Below are 22,603 nucleotides of genomic sequence, written 5' to 3'. Positions count from 1 at the left end.
GCAGCAGCATTTAGCTTGGCCAGATTTTTGACCTTTAGAAAATGTAAGGTAAAGGTTTGTGGTTCCAAGCCAGCAATTTTCAACCGGTGTGCCTCAAGAACTTTTAAAACATGCAATACCTGACTATTTAGTCAGGGGCACTGACCTCTTTTCCTTTAGATGGTGAAATAAATGAAAAATGACAAGTGTCAACACAACAATAGCGATTTGTTATTAATGCTCTGTCTTGACCTATAAATATATAGGTCATATAATAGTGTTACATCTTATTGGTTATGTTGCATAATAAAGTTACATCTGATTGCTTAATTCTTGTTACCAGAAAACCTTATATACAAGCAAGACATCTGCTTTTTTAAAAAGTCACTATGGAGCAGAAAGGGTAGGTAATTTTTTTTTGGTAAATTAATAAAAATAATCCCTATTTTTTGTCAGTTAAGCAAAAAATATAAAATATTTTTGGTTTGCTGCATAATTTTAGTAATAATTAGCTTATGTGTGCCATGAGATGAAAAAGGTTGAAAATCATTATTCTTTTTGTTTGTTTATTTTTTCTTTCTTTTCTTTTATTTTTTTTCTATGAAAATCGCTTTTCTAAGACATTAAATTTTGGTACAACTTACAGAGCCGGGGCTAACTATGCCCTTCCTAAAAACTGATGGATGGTATGTATCTCATTTATTACCAGCAGACGGAGAATCTAGTGATTCTTGGGGACTGTTTATTAGCACTGTCCTCAATATAATCCTTTACTACTCATCATAACTCTCATTTCCGGCTGTTTGGTATACTGGGATATTAAAAAAACCTATTGTGTTGATGTTTTTGGTGGTATTATCATTTCAGTGTTTCAAGAAATCTGAAATCTAAAACTTAAATAAGAGATAAGCTACAAGATACATATAGTACACCAAATATTTTAATTGAGGAAAGGATCATTGTTTGAGAAAGTCTCCCATCTCTGTAATGCTAAAGATTAAGGAGAAGATACTAGTCACAAAGCCAAGTTTGCAGGGAAAGAATAAATCATACTTTAGTGCAGTGGTTCTCAACCTTCTGGCGCTTTAAATACAGTTCCTCATGTTGTGACCCAACCATAAAATTATTTTGTTGCTACTTCATAACTGTAATGTTGCTACTGTTATGAATCGTAATGTAAATATCTGATGTGCAGGATGGTCTTAAGCGACCCCTGTGAAAGGGTCGTTCGACCACCAAAGGGGTCGCGACCCACAGGTTGAGAACCACTGCTTTAGTGTAAAGATTTTTACAAACCAGTAAACTATGACTATAACACTATTTGAACTATGACTATAACACTATTACTATAGGTAATGGCAACTGTGCATGAGAATCTCAATTTACACATGATGAAATAAAATGATAAGACCATGAAAACAAATTGAAAATTGTCTGAAAAACAAAAATAAAGATGCAATGAGAGCAAACTAGCTTTCAATTTGTATCTAAAAATACCTATGTTCAAAAAGATGTTATTCACAGGTATTAATCATCATAAAGTACCCAGTTGGAAGTAATTGGAATTCACTTATAAAATTTTTCCCTACTATCTAATCAACATAGAATCTGCAAAGGCTTACTTTTGCTGCTGGAGAAAAAACAAACAAACAGAAATATATTATTGATTAAATAATGAAATAACTAACACACCTTGTTTTTAAGGTTGGACATTCTAAAAAAGATAAACATTATTTTGCTTGCATTTATGATGTTAAATTTTCTCTACTTTATACAGTTATTTAATTCATATTTTAAGTAGTACCATGTTTTCACTGACTATATGCTAATGACTATCAGAGTGATAATATGTATTTTATATACATAAATATATAAATTTCTAAAATTTTCATTTGATATGATACACATTCTTATATTTAAATTATATTCAATATCTAGTTTTATAGAGTTTTTAAAAGTTATGAGTTATGAACACTAAGAAAATGTCATAAATACCAAAATAATATGAAATAAATATGGGAATATTTATACTGGATTTTGCTCCAATACTAAACAATAAAGTTTTTGATTTATTAATCTGGAAAGTGTTCTAGGATTAGAAACACTTTTATAGCATCTAGAGGTTCTTTACCTTAACTTATTCTTTGGTTTTCATTTTAAATTGGGATAATGATGTCATACTTAATGCACATTTGAGCATGGAACAGACTGTCTAATCTCAAAGGTAAGGCAGGGTGAGTGGGAAGAGATTAGCCAAAGAATTTATTTGCATATATGCATATAACATGGATATAGACAATAGTGTGTTGAAGACCTGGGGTTGGGGGCAGGTGCAGGCTAGAAGGGGTCAATGGGGGAAAAGGGGACGTCTGTAATATTTTTAACAATAAAGATAACTTAAACTTTTTTGTGTGATATATAATAAAGATTTTTAGAATCATATTCTTCCTTGGTTCCAGATTATTCATTTTGATTTCCTGTGGTGAAAATAAAATAGGCTCATCTGTAGCTTTATATCCAGGCTAGATGATAGATTTATGGTCAGAAAGGAGACATGAAATATTTGGAAAATTTAGAAGCCTTGAGATTATGGGAATGAATCACATAGATTCAGAACATTAAACATCTAAAATACTTTTTCCTCCTTCTAAAGAGATTTGCTTTTCTGTGTGGAAATAGAGATGTTTTCCATTAAGTGTTGTTTTCTTATTATTTCATAACCGTGTTTTATGGGTGTAGTATAGTATAGGATTGTAGTATAAAACCAGCTTTGCAGGCCATTGTGCTTTGTAGGCCATATGGACTCAGTCATAACTACTCTACTCTGCTGTGATGAGTGCCATAGACAATATGTAAAAGGATGTGTGTGACTCTGTTCTAACAAAACTTAATTTATAGAAATAGGTGGTGGGCCTGGCCCATGGGACATGGATGCTGACCTGTGGTATAGTGTAATGTTTAAGCATGCAGGCTCTGAGCCACACTTCTGGGGTTCAAATCCCACCTCTGCTTCTAACTAGCTGTATAATTTTAACAGATTACTTAATCTCTGCTTCATTTTCCTCATTTGTGAAATTCGAATGATTTTGGAAGTACTCACTCTTACAGATGCATAAAGAATTTAGCACAATTCCTTGTACAGAACAGGTGAGCAGTAACTTCAAGCCACTTCCTCCCCAGCCCCAATTTCTTTAAGTGTGTTAGTGCTCTTATAGTTACAATGAAGATTCCCAATATTTAAAAGTCCTTATTTTATTCATTAAAGCAACGTGTTTTTGTGTCTTTTCCAGATGTGAATGAATTTTAAGTTTTATATATCACTGTAAAAGTAACCAGTACTCATCCATATATATCCAGGAGGATTTGTACCTCAATTTGCAGAGTTTTTCAGAGACAACTGAGGAATATCCCAATGGCACTGTCCTTTTCGCACAATTTATTTTATTTATGTGTTTAATCTGTGGTGAATCAGGGAGCATGAAATGTCCTCTAAAAAATAAAAGGCTCACCAAAGTGTTATAAATGCATTCTTTCAGGGTCCTAGGACATCACATGGAAAAATGTGTGGTACTTTGGTAATGAACGTGACACTTGGGGACCTGAAACAGATAGTTCATCTCATATAGGTAATTTCTTTATAGTCATGCGATGCTTATTTACTCTATCTTGTGATCAAACCACATATTAAGTATTTTAACACAGGGGAATCGCCTCTTCATGAAATTTGCTGACTTAAAAATTATACTGTCATTCTTCCCATAATAGGATGAGATGTGTAAATGAGATGCAACACATGAAAACACACACACACACACACACACACACACACACACACACACGTTTCCATTGCTATTTTTTAGCTCATAGAATTAGCAAAACCTGAGGTATTGAAACATAACAAGTAATAAGAGTTAATTTTAGAGAAATTCGAAGGTTTTGCATAAGAAAGTTTAGACTCGCAGTGGTTCTCAACCTTCCTAATGCCTCAACCCTTTAATACAGTTCCTCATGTTGTGGTGACCCCCAATTTAATTGTTACAAATTGAACATAATTAAAGCATAGTGGTTAATCACAAAAACAATATGTAATTATATATGTGTTTTCCGATGGTCTTAGGTGACCCCTGTGAAAGGGTCGTTTGACCCCCAAAGGGGTCGTGACTCACAGGTTGAGAACCGCTGGTTTAGAGGATAATCACAAAATACAGAAATCCTGCAAAACTTATTCTTATGTACACATACAAAATTAATAGTTTTTGTCAATGAGTAGAGCAACAGTTTGTTATACTTATTCTGGAGATGTGAATGAGAAAATATAATTGTTGTAGAAAGGTTAAAAATCAGGGATCTTTATGCCTTTTGTATTTCCCCTAAATATAAACATTTTGTTGATTGTCTTATTCCTTAGAAATAAATAGGGGCTTTGACTGTGGCACCTTTGGTCCAATATCTCCTTCTCTGAAGAGATATAGGGGCCAACATACTCTGTCTCCTTTCTGAATGTGTTTGTGACTATGTCCTATTAGGGTGAAATTTGAAACCATATACCCTTTTGTCTTTTACTGGCTTGTGGGGAAAAAAGTTTTAGGGGTAGGGGTGGTTATTTTGGCAGCAAGACTTATCCAAATAGAGGTCAGTAGGTCCAGGTTGGGAAGTCAGGTGAGTAGGTTTAGATGCAGGATATTTTATGGGGATTAGGGGCTGATTGAAAAGTCTCAGAAGAGAAACAAAGTCAGTGGATAAAGAGGAGAATCCCAGAAAAGAATGAATAGACTGCAGTGATGGTGAACCTTTTGAGCTCGGCATGTCAGCATTTTGAAAAACCCTAACTTAACTCTGGTGCTGTGTCACATATAGAAATTTTTTGATATTTGCAACCATAGTAAAACAAAGACTTATATTTTCGATATTTATTTTATATATTTAAATGCCATTTAACAAAGAAAAATCAACCAAAAAAATGAGTTCATAGGTCATAGGTTCGCCATCACTGGAATAGAGCATAGATTGATATGTATATACAGGGCCAAGATACTGATGACTCCTCAGGATTTGTCCTGAGAGTTCTCTGCAAGGTCACGTAGCTGTGTTCTAAGGCTAAAGCCATTGTTCAGCATCAGACACCCAGAAGGATTCATGTTGTAAGGATTTATTTAATGGATCACAACTTAAATCCTGCAAACAAAGGGCAGTTTGGAGGCTCAGTATCTATGTATACAAAGACATGCTGTTAGGAAAGACATACTAAACAGGATTTGGAGATTTATAACTGACTAATTGTATGCCTTGGGGGCTTTCCAGTTATTAATTGCTGTGTAACAAACCACCTTAAAACTTAGGGACTTAAAACCAGTTTATTATTATCTCTCATGCATCTATGCTCTGACTAGGCTCAGTTCTATAGTTATCACTTTGGATCTCTAATAAGTGATTGCAGTAGAATGGATGCTGGGTTTCAAGTCATTTGGAAGTTCAGAAAGGCTCTCTCGTATGCTGGCAATGAGTGTGGATGCAATTTTGGATATAGACCAGTGGCTTCTCCATGTGATCTGGGCTTCTCTCATAGTGGCTGAATGAATGAAAAGCTTTTTGTAAATTAGCCCTGCAAATTCTTGAAATCTACTTTGCTACATTCTATTGGTCAAGCAAGTCTTGAAAGCCACACTGTTTCCAAAGGGAGGAGGATGAGACTTCATCTATTGTGAGTGGTCGGATGGATGTTACAGTAAGGGAAGCAATTGATGAAGGCCGCCTGTGGAGATTATCTACTCCTATAGGACAGTAGCTTCAGATTCTTCATCTCTAAAGTTAGGGAAGACTAGATACTATCTCAAAGCCCTTAGAACATTAACTTTCTGGTTTCTATATCCTATGTGAGCATGCTTGCAAAGTTGCCTTCCCTGTGAAGACTTCCCATGTAGAACATTACAGATTTATTTGCTTTCTTTCTTTATTCCCATCATACTTTGTACAGGTTTGTCTTCAAATAGCCAATTATGGAGTGCTTCTGGCCTTCACATTAGATTCTGAGCTCTTTAAAGTCACAGGCTATGTTTCACTTAATTTACTTTTTCCTGAGCATCTATTGAATGCACAATAAATGCTCATTGGAATAATTGGGAGCAGGGGGGACAAAGTCACAAATCTCTGATATTTCATTGGGAAGTGAATGGGTCATACTTTATGTGCATTTGGCTTCAAAATCCAGAGGCTACTATGGGATACTAACAAGCTGTTTTCCCACTGCCTGCTCCATATCTTAACAATCTTCCTTCTAGCATATACCAAGTATTTTCTTAAAAATTTTTATTTTTGTATGATGCCAATTTAAGAAAGATATTATGACAATCACTAGAATGTTTTCCTGGTTATAATGATAGGTGCCAATTTTTATGTGCTCATTGTGAACTAGAAACTATACTAATACATTACATATATTGTCTAACTTAATCTTTACACAGCTTAAAGGCATTATTAATCTCAATTTCTATTAAAAAAACTTAAGAGCAGTTGAAATAGATTAAGTGGGAGATAGAGGGTTCTAACTGTATCAGAAACCTTACTCTTGGCCTTGATATTCTGATATATCTTCATTTTTGTTTTTTTAAATGTCTAACTCATCCATTGAAATTGTCTTTTGAAAATTTGTACCAAGGTAAACCCATTCTTAAATTCTTGTAATTATTAATTCTGGAATTTTCTTAAACTTTAATCATAATTTATTCAAAATGTGAGATATTCTTTGAATGACATCACTGATAAAACACTACTGCTTTTGGAGGAATCCATTATTGGTAAACTATTAAAAATTACATTTTAAATAGTGTATCACTAGTGAAAGAAAATGTATAAGTACTTAATATAGTAAAATACGGCTATAAATGCCTTAGAGTAAAAAAAGTACTATCAAGTGTTACTGTCAATTAAAACAAACAAACAAATAAAAACTAAGAGAAAATTGCTTTCTTGCTTAGTATAGTGTGAAGCCAATGTCATGGCTTTATAGAATTCATTGCGCTGTAATGATAAAGTGTCTAAGTATATAGTTGACAATACCCTAGTTGAATTTATTTATTTAGTCTCTCTGACTACACTTTCTAGTTTTCCATAGTCATATACAAGGAATGTCTGCAAATTTGTAAAGAAGTCTTATGAACCTTATACCACGTGGATTTTCTTGTTTACATAGCTATAATTGGTTAAAATATATCTGACTTGTGAGATGTCTCATATGACTAAAATGTTACTTAAATGTTATCTAAATGTCATAAACAAGAACTAATTTACTATATACCTATAATATACCCATGTATTTAAATATATATTTCAACATATGTGGGTGAAAATATATATATATATATTCAATGTCTGTGTATTCCAAATGGTTGACTACATACAAAGGTCCTGTATGAAATCTGAGATATTCTACTATCAGACTTCAGATAGGGAAGAGAAGTACTGTGAAAAGTTTATCACCTGGTCAATTTTGGTATAGATTAGCCATAAAATTTTATACCACACCTAGAATGGGACTGTCATATCTTTAGTATATTCGTATGCAGTATCAGAAATACCCACCATTGATAATCATCAGCTTAACACTCAATTTATTTCTGCTATGTGTCTCCAAAAGTATACTCTTCTGTGTCTAATTTTATACTTGTGGAATACTTTTTCTTTAGCTTAAAATACTTTGTAGTAGTTGTGCAATATAAATTACAGAATGCTTATGGGAATATAGGACAAAAGGGTGTCCAGTAGACATCAATAGTGTCTCTATTGATTTTTATTTTAAAGTGTCATCCTTAGCTAGCAATATCTTTTCAAATATATTGCCTATACAGCTCTTCATGGACGATGGAACAGAATGGCTTAACAATGGTTAACATTAATGCCTGAGCATCACCCTTTTTATGTTTACCTCTAGGGGTTGAGTTGTTCTTGGGCATCAAGATTCCTTTTCCCAATTGATTACTTATCAAAATCTATGAGGATGCTTAATTAATCCCTGACCTAGTTTTCCAAACCTTGTTATTCCTTCAGGCAATGGGAGGATATATCAGTACAGATGTAGCAGTGAATGAATGAGTTCAACAGTTGAACTTTGGATATAAACGTGTCCTTCCAATCTACATTATCTGGTCAAAACCTGGTTATAACCAGTTGTCACAGGAAATTAGTTTCTTATTCTGGGTATGGTGTTTATTCCCAGGGACCACCTTCCTAAACTTATATTCTATGTTTATAAGAGAATAAATACTTAGACATTTATGTGTGAGTTGTTTGTTATAGCAAAATATTATAAACAATACAAAAGCATAGACATATGAAGGGCTAACTAAATGATGGTAATAGCTACACAAAATATATTAGGCATTAAGTATTTTGAAAAAACATTAATACGATTGTAAGGTGCTCTTAATAAATGTTACACAAAAAACTGTATATAGAGTTGAATGTGCAATGTTATTTCAATATATTAAAACATCTGTGAAGAAAATCTTTATTGTTAGTAGCCCATTGTTGTAGGATATTTTGATTCATTTGTCTTGTTGTAGTTCCCAATAACTCTGATCAGTAGTCCTCAAAAAGGTGATGTTTTTCCCTCTGATGAGACATTGGCAATACTTGGTGACATTTCTGTTTGTCACACCTTTAGGGAGGTTGCTACTGTTATCTCCTGGCTAGGGGCTAGGGATGCTGCTAAACAGCCTGCAATGAACAGGACAGTCACTCCCCCAATACACCAAATATTTGGCCCAAATATCATTAATGCCCAAGGTTGAAAAACTGCTCTATGTTAAATATACATTTGATTTAAAATTAGGAAAAATCGAGCATTAAAACCACAAGGAAAAAGTTTAAGTAACAGGATACACAAATCAAATTTTGTTATATAGATTATTTTTTTAATGAACAAATATTTTGTTAAGCATAAGAAATTGGCAAAGGCATAATATTGCCTTTGTAATATTGCCGCTGTAATACACTGGTGTAAGCTTTTGGACAAGAGTGACAGGAATTCAACTTTGCCTGTTGGAACACTCAGGCTTAGTTTCAGTCATGGGAACCTGCACTTCTCCAAATGGGGGCATTTTTTGCAGTTGTTTTTTAAATCCCTTATTGGCTTATTTTGGATCTAAATTAAAGCCTGAGAACAACCAATATTCACACAAAGCTTCTGAGGCAAAATATTTGCACTTGAATGAACACTGACGTGAACACACTTTTATTTCGCATCCTGGCAAAATTCCTAAGATTTAATGAGGTAAAACCATCTTCACACACACACACACACACACACACACACACACACACACACAGTCTAGTGATATGAGAACACAAAGAAAAATATCTAAAAATAGCTGATAGGCTACCTATTTTGCTTTTTTATACAGTATCAGATCCCCACAATGACCAGACTTTGAGATTGCCCTTGACATAGCCAAAAGAACCTGGCGCATGTTTATATTATGATTATAGATTTTTATATAACTGTGGTCCCAGACTAACCCAATGTGATTATGTTATTCTTAAGGAAGTTAAATTAAAAGTGGTTGAGGATGGATTTTACCATAACATTATATGTACATACACTTAATTTCTGGTAATCTGTAAAGATCTTGATTATGTCAAACACTGTGTGTTGTGTCAGACATGTTGCTTTCATGTTACCAGTGTTGTTAGTGTCTGTTCCACACCTATCCCCCCTTCTAGATCTGTCTTATTTACATGGATGGTGTCACTATTGCAGTAAAAACTTACCCACATCTTCTTGGATGATGCCCCTGGTAGCTGTACCACTTCAGAACAGTCTGAGGTGATTATAGAAACACTTGCCTTGTTGCATTCAATGCTGCACTCATAAATGTAGGCTTTAAAAATGCTCATTACATCTAACATTTGGCAGTTGGGGGGTGCAGTTTGAACATCAACTTGCACAAATGTTATGAGGAGTCTCTGGCTTTTTCTAAGAAAACTAAAGGACCTTGTCAGCAGTGATAAGAATGTGATGCTGCTGTGGCCCAAAGGTATTGAGGGAGATGAACGTGGCCCTTGTGATGAGCAAATATGCTTTAGCCTCTCCTTTATGCCAGATGTTGTGCTGCTGGTTTATATTTTGTATAACAAATACCCCAGCAACCTTACCAGATAGGTAGGTATTATTTTTCAGCTTTATTCACAGGGTTCTGAGGTTTAGATCATCAGCTGTTCTAAAGTTGTACAGCTAGTAAACAGTAAAGCCAGCCTTAAAATACCAGTTTTCCTGTCTCCACATTCATCACTCATGTGCCCATTGTCCAGCTTGTAGTTATATTTCAGGAAAGCTCCAATCCCTCCTTCTGCAGGAAATGAATAAATAGTCATTATCCCCGAACAGTGAGATGTAATCAAAAGGAGAAAATACTTGAAATGAGTGTGTCATGATCCCCGGCTAAACTTTAGAGACTTTGAGTGGAATCTTTTAATTTAAAATCTTAGTTGTCCAAGAATTCTATTATGCTAAAATGATTTTTAAAAAGAGATTTTAAAAAGAGACTGAACAATCAATGTTTATTTAATTACCCAGTGGTTTTATCCTCCTTTAATTTAATCCTGGATAATTTTGTAGAATAGAACCTATCATTGTGGATTGCCCTCTCTTTTTTTATAAGAACATTTTTATTATATTATATTATATTATATTATATTTATTACATTATATTATATTAATATTGTACTGATGTTCCCCATTTCCTTCCCTTTGCCTCCTTCCATCTGCCCTTGGCATTCACTGCACTATTGTCTATGTCCATTGGCTATCTATGCATATAAGGTCTTTGGTTAATCTCTTCATTTGAAGTTGGTGAGGTGGGAATGCAGAAGGCGGTGAATGATTAGTCACAATAAATAAAATGTTTTGTAGCAATTGATAATTTTTGAATAAATAAATAAAATTGAGAAATGTATTTTCATAATTAAAATACGCCACATTTTCCTCACTGTTCATTGGAAGGTGTTAGCAAAGAGCTTAGGAAGGAGACTCAAAGACTGTCTCCTTGGCCTTTCTGCATTTCCTGTGTTCTGTGTTTCCAGTGGATTGACTTTGTGTGTCCAAGAGTAGTGAGCTAGGAGATGTTTCATCAAGGAGCTTCACAATGTGCTTTTTCTTACTCTGGGGAAAACAGCTTATTCATTGAAGCAGTGAAATCTGTTCTACTTAATATAAAAGGTGATATGTATGAGGTATGCATGTGTGCAAGACTTCTAGGGTGTAAAAACCATTAATAAAGTAAATTTAGTCAGTTTGTCTTTACTCTTTGTAAATTGTTTTCACTATACTTTACCCCACATCTGTGTTGTATGGTTATATTTGCACACTGTATAGTAAATATATAGTAATGATTTTTCCATATAAAAGATTTAAAATTTGGGCAAGATTGAATTAGGTGTGCATTTTTAAAGCTTCCAATTGCATTTTGATGAACTCCTTAGATAATCTATATAAATATATAAAAAGCCAGCCACCGGAATAGCCGGTTGCTATGACACCCACTGAGGCCAGCGAACTGGCCGGATTGTGGGTGGGGCTGGGGGCCAACCTACCGCAGCCCCTACCTGAAGCCGGCCCTCTCCTGATCCCTCCTACCCCAATAGGGGGCGGGGCAAGCCAGCCAACCTCCTGCAGTCCCTCCTCCCGGCCGCCCCACCCCTTATGGGTCCCCACCACCTCAATCGGCCCATGGCCCCTCCCCCCAGCCAGCTCTGCCCCAAGTTGCCCCCAGCTCTGCCCCAAGTTGCCCCCCCCACTTTGATCAGAGGCAAGGCCGGCCAGCCACTTCCCGCGGCCCCTCCCACCCCTGATCACCCCCTCACACACCATTTGGGGGCAGGACCAACCAGCCAACATCCACAGGCCCCCCCCCCCCCCACCGCCGCTGGCTCCCCAACCTCATTCAGGGGCGGGGAAAACTGGCCCCCCGCCCCCAGCCCCCCCTCATGACCGGCCCCACCCCCGGGCAGGCCCCCCCACCCCGATTAGGTAACGGCGGTGGGCCCGCTGGCCCAATTGCCCATGGACCCCCTCCCCCCAGCCAGCCCAGCCCTAATTGGGCCTCGATCAGGGTGGGCCAGCCAGGCAACCTCCCACCATCTCCTCCCAACAGTCCTGGCCCTGATCCACCCTGATCGGGGCTGGGCCGGCCAGACCCCACCCGTGCATGAATTTGTGCACTGGGCCTCTAGTCAATTAATAAGTGACTGATTTACATCAAGTATATTTATACTTTATAGTCTAGTGGAAAATCACTTTGTATTTTTCCTGCTATATTAATGGTTTCATTTAATATTATAAAGTTGTGTAATTGGACACTGCCAAGATACTTTTATAGCTTATTAGGTCAGGGTAATTATCTGCATCTTATATTGCATGTTGAATTGCAATTGAAAGTACTGCATTATGATATTTAAGTGAAGTGGCAAACCAAAATAGTTAAATTATGAGAGTAACCACAGATTTGCAATGAAAAATTAGCACATTTATTGAAAGATATTTCTTTAACATGTAAATAATGTGTTCCATTTTGATAACTTTGTTTTTCTCTTGTTCTTTTTATTTTTTTATTTTTTTTATAATTTGCTGCTTGCCATTACAGGAAGTGGAGGTTTGTATTCAGCTTCTGTATTTTCTATTTTATTTTAGATTTTATATGACTCTTTACATTGTATTAACTCATATCCACTCAATTCACATTATTTTCCCCTTAGGATGATTATTTCCGCACTTGGAGTCCTGGAAAGGCCTTTGATCAGGGTAAGAATCTAATTATTTTAAAATAAAAATCTTTACATGTCTATAATCACTGTTTTGAACATGATATTAACTATCTGGTTAGATTTTAAAATACCGAATAGGAGAGCTTAGATGAATGAAAAAAATCTGCAATAATTGCTTTCATTTCAGAATAATGTAGTTAAAATATATTTATTAGGTAACACGATTATGTCAAGATGACTCTTATTACTAGATGCAGATCTTAGGTTACAATTTAGGCTTCTGAGCTATACCATGCCCACTTTTTGTGATACAAGTCACTTCCTCCAATTTTCGAATATAGTCAAGTACAATCACTAGGAAATAGACATATTTGTGTAAAAATTCAAAATAAATGGCTTTGGTGTCTCTTTCTCAGTAAATAAAACAGTTTTATTTAAAACAGAGCTGACTGGTAATTAGACTCAGCTGGGGTCTTAGATAGGCCCAAATGGAAAAGTCTTTCATATAATTGGGGTTTCCCGCACCTCTGTACACACAGTGTGTAGCTCTGGTTTGCTTACTTGAGAAGTAAAAGCAGGGCATTATGCATGGGGAAGGAAGTACCTTTCTACCTGTGCAATGAGACTGAAAGCTCAGGGCAACGATTATTATATACATTATTAAACAGATTTGTTTACTGAATTGTACAATATTAGAAACAGATACTTCCCTTTTTAAAGTTTGAAACAATAGGAATTTCTACTTTATATAGCCTAAAGTAAACTTACAAAAGATGTTACTCCATAAAATAGTATCACTTAAAAATAGAAATAATTTTTAAGAAGGAGCCATAATAGGTTATTAAAGGAAGCTTAGGTTATGCCTGGGAACTTTTTATTATATATTTGGAATGAATGCTTCAACAGCCAATCTCTCTAAGAGAGAACCAATCTGGGTGGACCTAGACAGGGACGGTTGTTCACATTGATGTTAACCTGCAATCGGAAAAAGTCACTCATATCCAAGCCCTTCTTTAATATTAGTTTATTTCTTCTGTACTTCATGTGGCCACTGTGTTTGTGGAGTATGCATTTAAAATGTCCAAAAAAATTAATTTTGATTTGGTTACTAATAAGTCAAGTGAAATGAACCAAAAGGCAAGCAATGAAAAAATAATGACATGCAGATGGAGATATATTTGCAAGCTTTCTTGGGAAATGAATTTTTATGATAGAATTAGAAACTTTGAAAAATTAGAGTTATGTATGAAATGGATATTAACACTTAAATTTGCCATACGTGGTGCATCCAATTACAATAAAGATGGTGTGTGTGTGTGTGTGTGTGTGTGTGTGTGTGTGGTGATGTGTTGAACAATGATTTATCTCTCACTAAAAAAGTAAAAAAAATAAAAATAAAGATTGCTATAGGGAAGCTTCCAAACCCTTATGTACCTTAAAACAGATTTATTTTAATTTTCAAAGAGGTTTTCAGCCTACTAACTTGTCAAAAAACATCGTATTTATGAGGCAAAGTGAAAGATCATGACATGATAACAGCTGATATTTATTAAGAGTGTCATGTATTGAGTTACTATTCTAAATATTCAATATATTAGTTCATTTGATCTTCAAAGTAACACTGTCAGATGATGTGGAAGGTGAGGCACTGAAGGAGGTTAAAGCTTCTGCCCGGGGTCATATTCTTACAACGTGAGTCTGGATTTGGGTCCAGACAGTCTGACCCCTGAACCCCATTTCCTAATTACTATGTGGTACTGTTCCTCATATGATAGCTTTGAAATAAAATAATGACATACTAACAGAATTTTAAACTTTATGCTTTAAAAATAAATATTTACTTGAATGAACTTTAGAAATAGAGCTGGATGCTTTGTTTCTATGTTTTAGACAATATTTTGTAGACTATCAGACACTGGGTTTTGATTAATGGAACATGTATTGTTGGTAAACATACATAGGAAAGTATCTATACTAATAATAGCCTAGGTGGCGTCATGCCCTCACACATCACGCCCTAATGTCGTCACAAGATGGCCGTCACACAATGGCCATATGCACAGCGAAGGCAGGGCCTGAGAGCCACTCCGTGTGGTGAGGCCAGGGTTCCCAGCATCTCCACAGCCTTGTGCGGAGGTGGCAGGTCCCAGAGGAGGAGGTGGGTCACAGCAGGGGAGGACAGTTGTGGGCGATTAGGCCAGCAAGGGAGGGCAGTTGGGAGTGATCAGGCTGGCAGGGGAGGGCAATTGAAGTCAATCAGGCTGGCAGGGGAGCGGTTAGGGGGCAATCAGGCAGGCAGGCAGGCAAGTGGTTAGGAGCCAACGGTCCCAGATTGTGAGAGGGATGTCAGACTGCCGGTTTAGGCCCCATCCAGGGATTGGGCCTAATCTGGCAGTCAGACATTCCCCTAGGGGTGCAGGGTGACCTGAGGGACGCCCCCCGTGCACAAATTTTGTGCAACGTGCCTCTAGTTATATAGAAAAAGTTAGTTTGAGGTACATATATTTGTTTTCTATTTGTTTTTGGCTTTGAGTAAAATTAACTAATCCATTGGTAGACCATACTGAGGAGTAGGAAAAACATCCTTTTCCCATCCAATTCTGAATAAGATAGAGTGCATTATTTGAATAGAATAGACATGAGGTGTTGACTTCTAATGTTTGTTGTTTTTCCTGATGATATAATCTTTTGTTAAGTATTATTTTCAAAACATCATTAAGCTGTTGAACATAAAATAGAAGGCTTTTTATGAATGTTTATAGTTTTTAATATACTCTTTTTCATTGGTTTATGAACAGCATAGCACATCAATATGAGTTGGTTTTTTATACTTTCTTTTTTGGAAATTTGTATATTTCCTGAAAAGAATGAGAAAAATTTAGCTTAGTATTACATTTTTTTAAAAATATCAACTATTGTTTTTGATTTTCTAAAGTTTTACATATGTCTCCTTTTTTCCCAATTGACCACCCCCCCAGCCATTCCCACCCCTGAGGGCAAGCCCCCACTGCCCCAGTGTCTGTGTCCATTGGTTATGCTAATATGCATGCATACAGATCCTTTGGTTGATCTCTAACCCTTCCACCTCCCCTGCCATTTATCTCTGGATCTATTTTTGTTCATCAGTTTATGTTGATCATTATATCCCACATATGAGTGAGATCTAGCATTACAATTTTTATGCTTATATTTATGCCGTTTTTTAAACCATATTCATTCTAACATCATACTTCCACCTCCATCGGTTGCTTCACAAAATATGCAGGAATTAAAGTAAGATTAATGAACATGTAAATGAATATTTCATAATATAAATGGCATCATTTTTCAGCCTATAATTCCTCAGCACATAGGTATATGCATAAACATAAACACACATACATACACAAATAAATTTATACATATTTACACTCTACAAATACATTTGCACCTGTAAATTTGCTTCTAGGTAAAATTCACTAATTGTTCATACATATCTTATCTACCTTTTGGTTTAACTGTCATAGATTTTCCATCTCACATAATTTTTTTTTCATTAATCAGAACATTACCACTTGGCTTGTTTGCCAAAAAAAAAATAATAATAAATAAAGACTTTTGGTAAAATATAATGGCTTCAAATGAATTTAAGTAAAGCTATTTTAATGATGGTAAATCTGCATTAAAATAAAAGAAAGCATTCCGATGTGTTAAATAAATTGCTTTGGTTATCTCCACTAGAAATTTCTGTGCCATTACTTCTCTTCATTAGTGTGGCTAATCATGAGTTGACACAATAGAAATGGACTGAAAAATAGTTTTAATGAGGACATGCATCTTTTTGAATACGGCATAAACATCCTATGCTTATGATGACAAAGGAAGAAGAGATGCATGGATAAACTAAAGTAGTAGCATGATAAATATTTTAATAAATGCTTTGGATAGATATGCTGTAGCTTTAAAACTTTCTTTTTCCTTTGTAGCAGTACTTAGTGTCCAACAGAAACCACTCCATCTGTTAAACAATATCTCGACTGCAAAGCTTCTCTCACTGTTGGTGGATAGATAATGACACGGACAGTCACTATCGCCGTGGCAACAGTGCCCGGGAACTATCAGAGGAACATTGCACATGGCAGGCTGGCTCTTGAGCAGCCATGACTCAGCTTCCTCCGGGGTTTGCTTTTTCTGCAAGTCTGGTGTGCCCTTGTGCCCTCGGGTTAAAACTTTTTTTTTTTTTTACTTCTTTTCTCTTTGCTTCCTTAACTCTACATTGTTTTTTGGGTCACATATTAATTTAGGTGTGTAAGTGATAAATTACTGGAATTTTTAGCAGTATTTCCTGACAGTTGTTTAGAGTCTCTACTTATACTGAAGTTCTATATCTACAAGGATCACCTTTTATTCAAAAGATGTTGTTTTTTGTTGTTGTTGTTTTTTTCCTGTAGTATTTGATATCTAGGTGCCCTGAAGTGAGAGTTAGGAGCAAAATGCGCTTTCTATAATTCTCTAATTTTACTCTCCAAACCAGTTTGGAGTTTCTCCACTTGGTATCTACCATGGCAATGAATTATAATCAATAGACTAATAATAGAGAAAGGGAATTTAAATAGATCCAGAGATTTCAGGACAAATTGATGTCTTTCACCTGCTTGTGCAGATTTCTGGGGATATGGAATTAGGGGGAAAAGGTGTAGCTGTGACTTAGATCAGCACTCTGTTGTTGTTGTTGTTTTTTTACGATGTTTTATTGATTTCAGAGAGAGGAAGGGAGAGGGAGAGAGAGATAGAAATATCAGTGATGAGAAAGAGTCATTGATCAGCTGCCCCCTGCATGCCCCACACTGGGGATTGAGCCTGCAACTCATGAAATGTGCCCTGTCTAGGAATCAAATCTTGGCCTCCTGGTTCATGGGCCAATACTTAACCACTTAGCCACACTGTCCAGGAACAGCTGTTTCTATTAAGTCCAGAGCTCTCTGGGAACAGCAGCTAATTTGGTTACATTTAATTCAACCAAAAATCCCGAAAGTGAAATTCAAACTGCTCAAAATCCAGTTAGGAAAGATAGACTGTGAATAGCTGATCTTGTATCTAGATGAGCAAGAATTGAAGGGAGGTGAAAAAGAAAGACTCTGCTCTCTGAAAGGTCAGTCATATGCTTAGCCATATATGTACCTATTGTTTCTGTCTTTACAGGATCAGTTCTTAGAGTTTTTATGTAATTCTCCCAATTCTTCCTATCCATTTGCAAAACTTGTCACATATACTAACGGTCACAGCTTGAGATGCCCCTTTGCATAAATCCCTGGCTACTAAAGGAGAGGTGTAGATATTTCTTCTGGAGCTTTTATTCCCTTCAATGAACAGAGCTGCTATATTATTATGGCTGTATTTATTTCTGAATTTTAAAAAGACTAGCATTTGAGAAATGCACCCCCCAACTATCTTTTCCTTTTTAAAATGCATTACAAAACTTCTCATTTATTTATTTATTGTTTAATCTTTATCTTTGAAGGTATTGCATATGTCCCTTTTTCTCCCTTTGACCCCTTATAGCCCGCCCCATCCCCGCTCTAGGCCTCCACCACCCTATTGTCTGTGCCCATGGGTTTTGCATATATGCATTTAAGGCCTTTGGTTGATCTCTTCCCACCCACCCACCCTCCCCCGCCTTCCCTCTGAGATTCCACAGTCTAAAGCAGTGGTTCTCAACCTTCTGGCCCTTTAAATACAGTTCCTCATGTTGTGACCCAACCATAAAATTATTTTCGTTGCTACTTCATAACTGTAATGTTGCTACTGTTATGAATCGTAATGTAAATATCTGATATGCAGGATGGTCTTAGGCGACCCCTGTGAAAGGGTCGTTCGACCGCCAAAGGGGTCGCGACCCACAGGTTGAGGACCGCTGAAGGCACTGTATAAATGGATTACACAATGTAGGTATTGACTCTCCCACAGATGCTTTTAATTTTCACTTGTTTACATATGCTTAGATGGTTTTTATTGATAATAGTCTGAAACAATAGATAGGTCTGATCCAAGCTTCACAATAGAGGCATGGTAGTACCATAATGCTGCTTTGTTTAAAAGCTTCGGTCTTTTTGGCATTTTTCTAGTGGAAAAATTGGTGTTCCACAATTGAAATTCAGTGAGGATAATATGCAAAGATGATTATATGATTACAGTATTTTATAAAATGCAAATTCTGAACCATTATTTGATCTGAATCAATATTTGATAAACTCAAAATAATTGATTTTGGTTTGTTGTATCATTTTGAAATAATTCCTTGTTAGCTGAGAGCTATGCCAATTTACATCATACACTTTATATCATTTATTTGGGCAAACTTGGCTTATAGAAGCCTCTGTAAAACTGCAAAGACATATTCAACCTAGAATCCCAAAGTACACGTTCCTTTGCTCTATGTCAGATTTAGTACATAAGAACTACATCAGGCTTCTGCATGACAATATATTTCAGCCTCCCATCTAATTATGATTTACTTATACAAAAATACTATTCCATTTGTTTCACACCATAATCTTTAATATATAGAAATCAAGAATATTAAAATTGTTTTGTTCTAGGTCAAATACTGCTTTTTTTGCTCCATAGATAATAAAGTTTGTATGAAGGTCTGTGTTTTTAATTTAGAAGATAAAATCTAGATAAATAATACTTAATTTGGTTTTTATTCCAGTAGCCTACATAGGAGTGCAAAAAGTCAAATTATATTTATTCTCTTTAATGAACTTATATGTTACTGAATTGTCAATCAAATTTATAGAGCAAGGGGTCGATAAAATATAATTCAAAGGTGTTGAGATATTTAAAAAAATAATATTCTTATCTCAATCCTTGTTAGTCTAACATAGTAATAAATATTGTGAAGGTTGAAACATCAGTAGATACAGATAGGAAGTAATATTTTTGGCAGGAATCCTCCACTGGCTAAAGGAGTGATTTTCAGTCATGCTTGAACATGGGATTACAAAGCACTCATTTAAAAATACAGTTGCCTCGACCTGGTCCCTAAACATTTTGACTTAAATTAGCTGGGTCAGGTGTGTGTGTGTGTGTGTGTGTGTGTGTGTGTGTGTGTTTAATAAAAATTTATATATATATATATATATATATATATATATATATATATATATATATAACAAAATTTACTATTTTAACCATTTTTAAGTATATAGTTTAGTGGTATTATATACATTTACATTTTTGTGCAAACATCACCAACATTCGTCTCCAGAACTCTTTCATTTTCTCAAACTGAAACTTTACTCATTAAACAGTAGGACTCCCTCTTCCCTTCTCCTCCCAACCCTTGGCAACCACCATTCTACTTTCTGTCTCTATGAATTGGAATAGTCTACATTTCTCATATAAGTGGAATTGTACACATTTGTGACTGGCTTCTTTCACTTACCATCACGTGCTCAAGTTTCATCTATGTTGTAAAATGTGTCTGAATTGCTTTCCTATTTTAGGCTGAATAATACTTTATTTATGTATTTACCACGTTTTGTGTATCCATTCATCCACTGACGAACCTGTAGGTTGCTTCCACACTTTGTTGTGAAAATGCAGCTGTGAACACTGGAGTACAGATATCTCTTTGAATCTCTTCTTTCTGTTCTTTTGAGTGCACATCTGGAATTAGGAGTTGCTGGTTCAAAAACAATTCTGTTTTTTGATGAACCACCATGTTATTCTCCATAGTGGTTGCATCCTTTTACAGTCCAGCCAGCAGTGCAGAAAGGTTCCAGTTTCTTTAGAGCCTAGCCAACATTTGTTATTTTGAGCTTTTAAAAAGTAATATCCATCCTGATGGGTGTGAATGTGTTTGAGTTTTAAACTCTACACTTGTTTATTTTATGCCAATATAGTTGAGAATCACCAGGCACAAGCACACAAGCAATGGCTTATCAAAATATTTCCTTTCAGTCATTCTGTTCTACAGCACTCAGAAGATGTTTGTTAAGATGGTTATTCTTTTGAAGGCAACAAAATGTGGCATGGAATTTTTATTTTATTTTTTAAAAAAATATATATTTAATTTATTTCAGAGAGGGAGAGAGAGGGAGAGAGAGATAGAAACATCAATGGTGAGAGAGAATCATTATCAGCTACTTCCTGCACACCCCACACTGGGGATCGAGCCCACAACCCGGGCATGTACCCTGACCGGGAATCGAACCCTGACCTCCAGGTTCATAGCTTGATGTTCAACCAGTGAGCCACACCAGTTGGGCTGTCAGGGAATTTTTAAAGACTTATTCACCTTTTCAGATCCAGTGCCAGAAGTAGGTGCGAAGGGGGTTTCAGAATGGATTGTAGGCATCAACAAAACCTCAAAAGATAAAGTCCTTGTTCCCATTGAACAAGCACTTCCTATGTGCCAGGTATTATATATAAGACAATCATTGTACTAACCTTAAGAATTAAATATATCCTTTAATTTATGAAGGAAAGTGAAGTTAAGAGATGTTGATAAAGGTAACAAAGCTAAGTAGGGGTTGTAGCTATGTTTGAAATCTTGCAGTAGTGGATTTTGAAGTCCATTTTTTCTCTTACTATGTGATACTCCTTTAGATTCAACTCATCTATATGCATAGTTTTTATCTCTTTCTCACCTCAGACATACATCTTTTTCATTAAAAAATATTGTAGAAATGATATAGGAATATAGGTTGCAAAAGGGTCAATCATCAGATACACTTGGATTATATTTAGAATTGCTCCAGTACTAAAGAAGGAGATGTTTGTAACTTGCATTCTCATTTTTAGAGTATAGGGATATATATTTTAAACTCACTTATATAATTGTTATATAATAAGTGCAAGGGTTATTATTATTCTATCACTTGGGAATAACAGCATATCTGTAAGACACAGAACTGTTTCAAGGATGTATGACAGCTTCTGTGGGCTTTCTTGGAAATTACTTTTTATGGAAATACGCTGACCAGAATTCTCACCCCACTTCCTTATATGCAAAGGAGAAAAAAAATGCATGTGTTTCTAGAACATCAGCCGTGAAGCTTAGAGGTCACTTGGTCTGATCACTAATATAATTAAAGAACTTTTACCTCTTTAATGTCTCTGACTTCCAGCTTTGAATTAGACTCTCTATGTGAATATGCCATTCTATCCTCACATAGCACTTATTATCTGAAAACTACATATTTTTTAAAAAATATTTTTTTATTGATTTCACAGAGGAAGGGAAGAGAGATAGAAACATCAATGATTAAAGAGAATTATTGATCAGCTGTCTCCTGCACACCCCCTACAGGTGATCGAGCCCGCAACCGGGCATGTACTCTTGACCAGAATTGAACCCGGGACCCTTCAGTCCACAGGCCAATCAATGTTCTATTCACTGAGCCAAACCAGCTAGGGCAGAAAACTGCTTCTTTAACTGTAATTTATTTCATTCTTTCCATTTTTTGGCCTTATATACTTATTCTAGAATGAATAAATTTACCCTTCTACATGAAAGTGAATTGAAGAATTAAAAGTATTTTATATGGTACTCTTTTTAGAAGCATTTAATTATTTTTAAAATGAATGAATGCTTTTGATCAGAATACTCTGATAATGATCAAAGAGCATGGGATGCCATGGCCACAGTCTCTTCTAGTTCTAACATTTCACAAATGTTTTTCTAGATTAGTAATTTGCTATTTAGTCCTAGATTTTCTTTTCTTTTATTTCTTCACTACATGTGTCTTGATAGTTCTTTTTTTTCATTTTTTATTGAATTTATTGGGGTGACATTGGTTAACAAAATTATACAGGTTTCAGGTGCACAGTTCTACAACCCATCATCTGTACACTATTGTGTGTTCACTGTCCTGAGTCAAGC

At 35.6% G+C, this 22,603-nt stretch overlaps 1 protein-coding gene and 1 non-coding gene across 2 annotated transcripts in view; one reads left to right on the top strand and one right to left on the bottom strand.

Moving 5' to 3' along the window:
• The first annotated feature begins 12,732 nt into the window (after nucleotides 1-12,732).
• SPOCK3 (SPARC/osteonectin, cwcv and kazal like domains proteoglycan 3) overlaps nucleotides 12,733-22,603 on the top strand; it is a 191,595-nt gene continuing 181,724 nt past the window's right edge. The window contains exon 1 of the mRNA XM_023753473.1: nucleotides 12,733-12,772. The gene's annotated coding sequence lies outside the window, so the exon portion shown is untranslated. The remainder of the gene's footprint in view (nucleotides 12,773-22,603) is intronic.
• Nucleotides 16,693-16,992, bottom strand: LOC111826611. The gene has a single exon (XR_002829970.1).

Source organism: Myotis lucifugus, unplaced genomic scaffold, assembly GCF_000147115.1.
Source record: "Myotis lucifugus unplaced genomic scaffold, Myoluc2.0 scaffold_1, whole genome shotgun sequence".
Taxonomy (NCBI): domain Eukaryota; kingdom Metazoa; phylum Chordata; class Mammalia; order Chiroptera; family Vespertilionidae; genus Myotis; species Myotis lucifugus.
The sequence above is the reverse complement of the archived record's forward strand: the minus strand, read 5'-3'. Positions and strand labels throughout refer to the sequence as shown.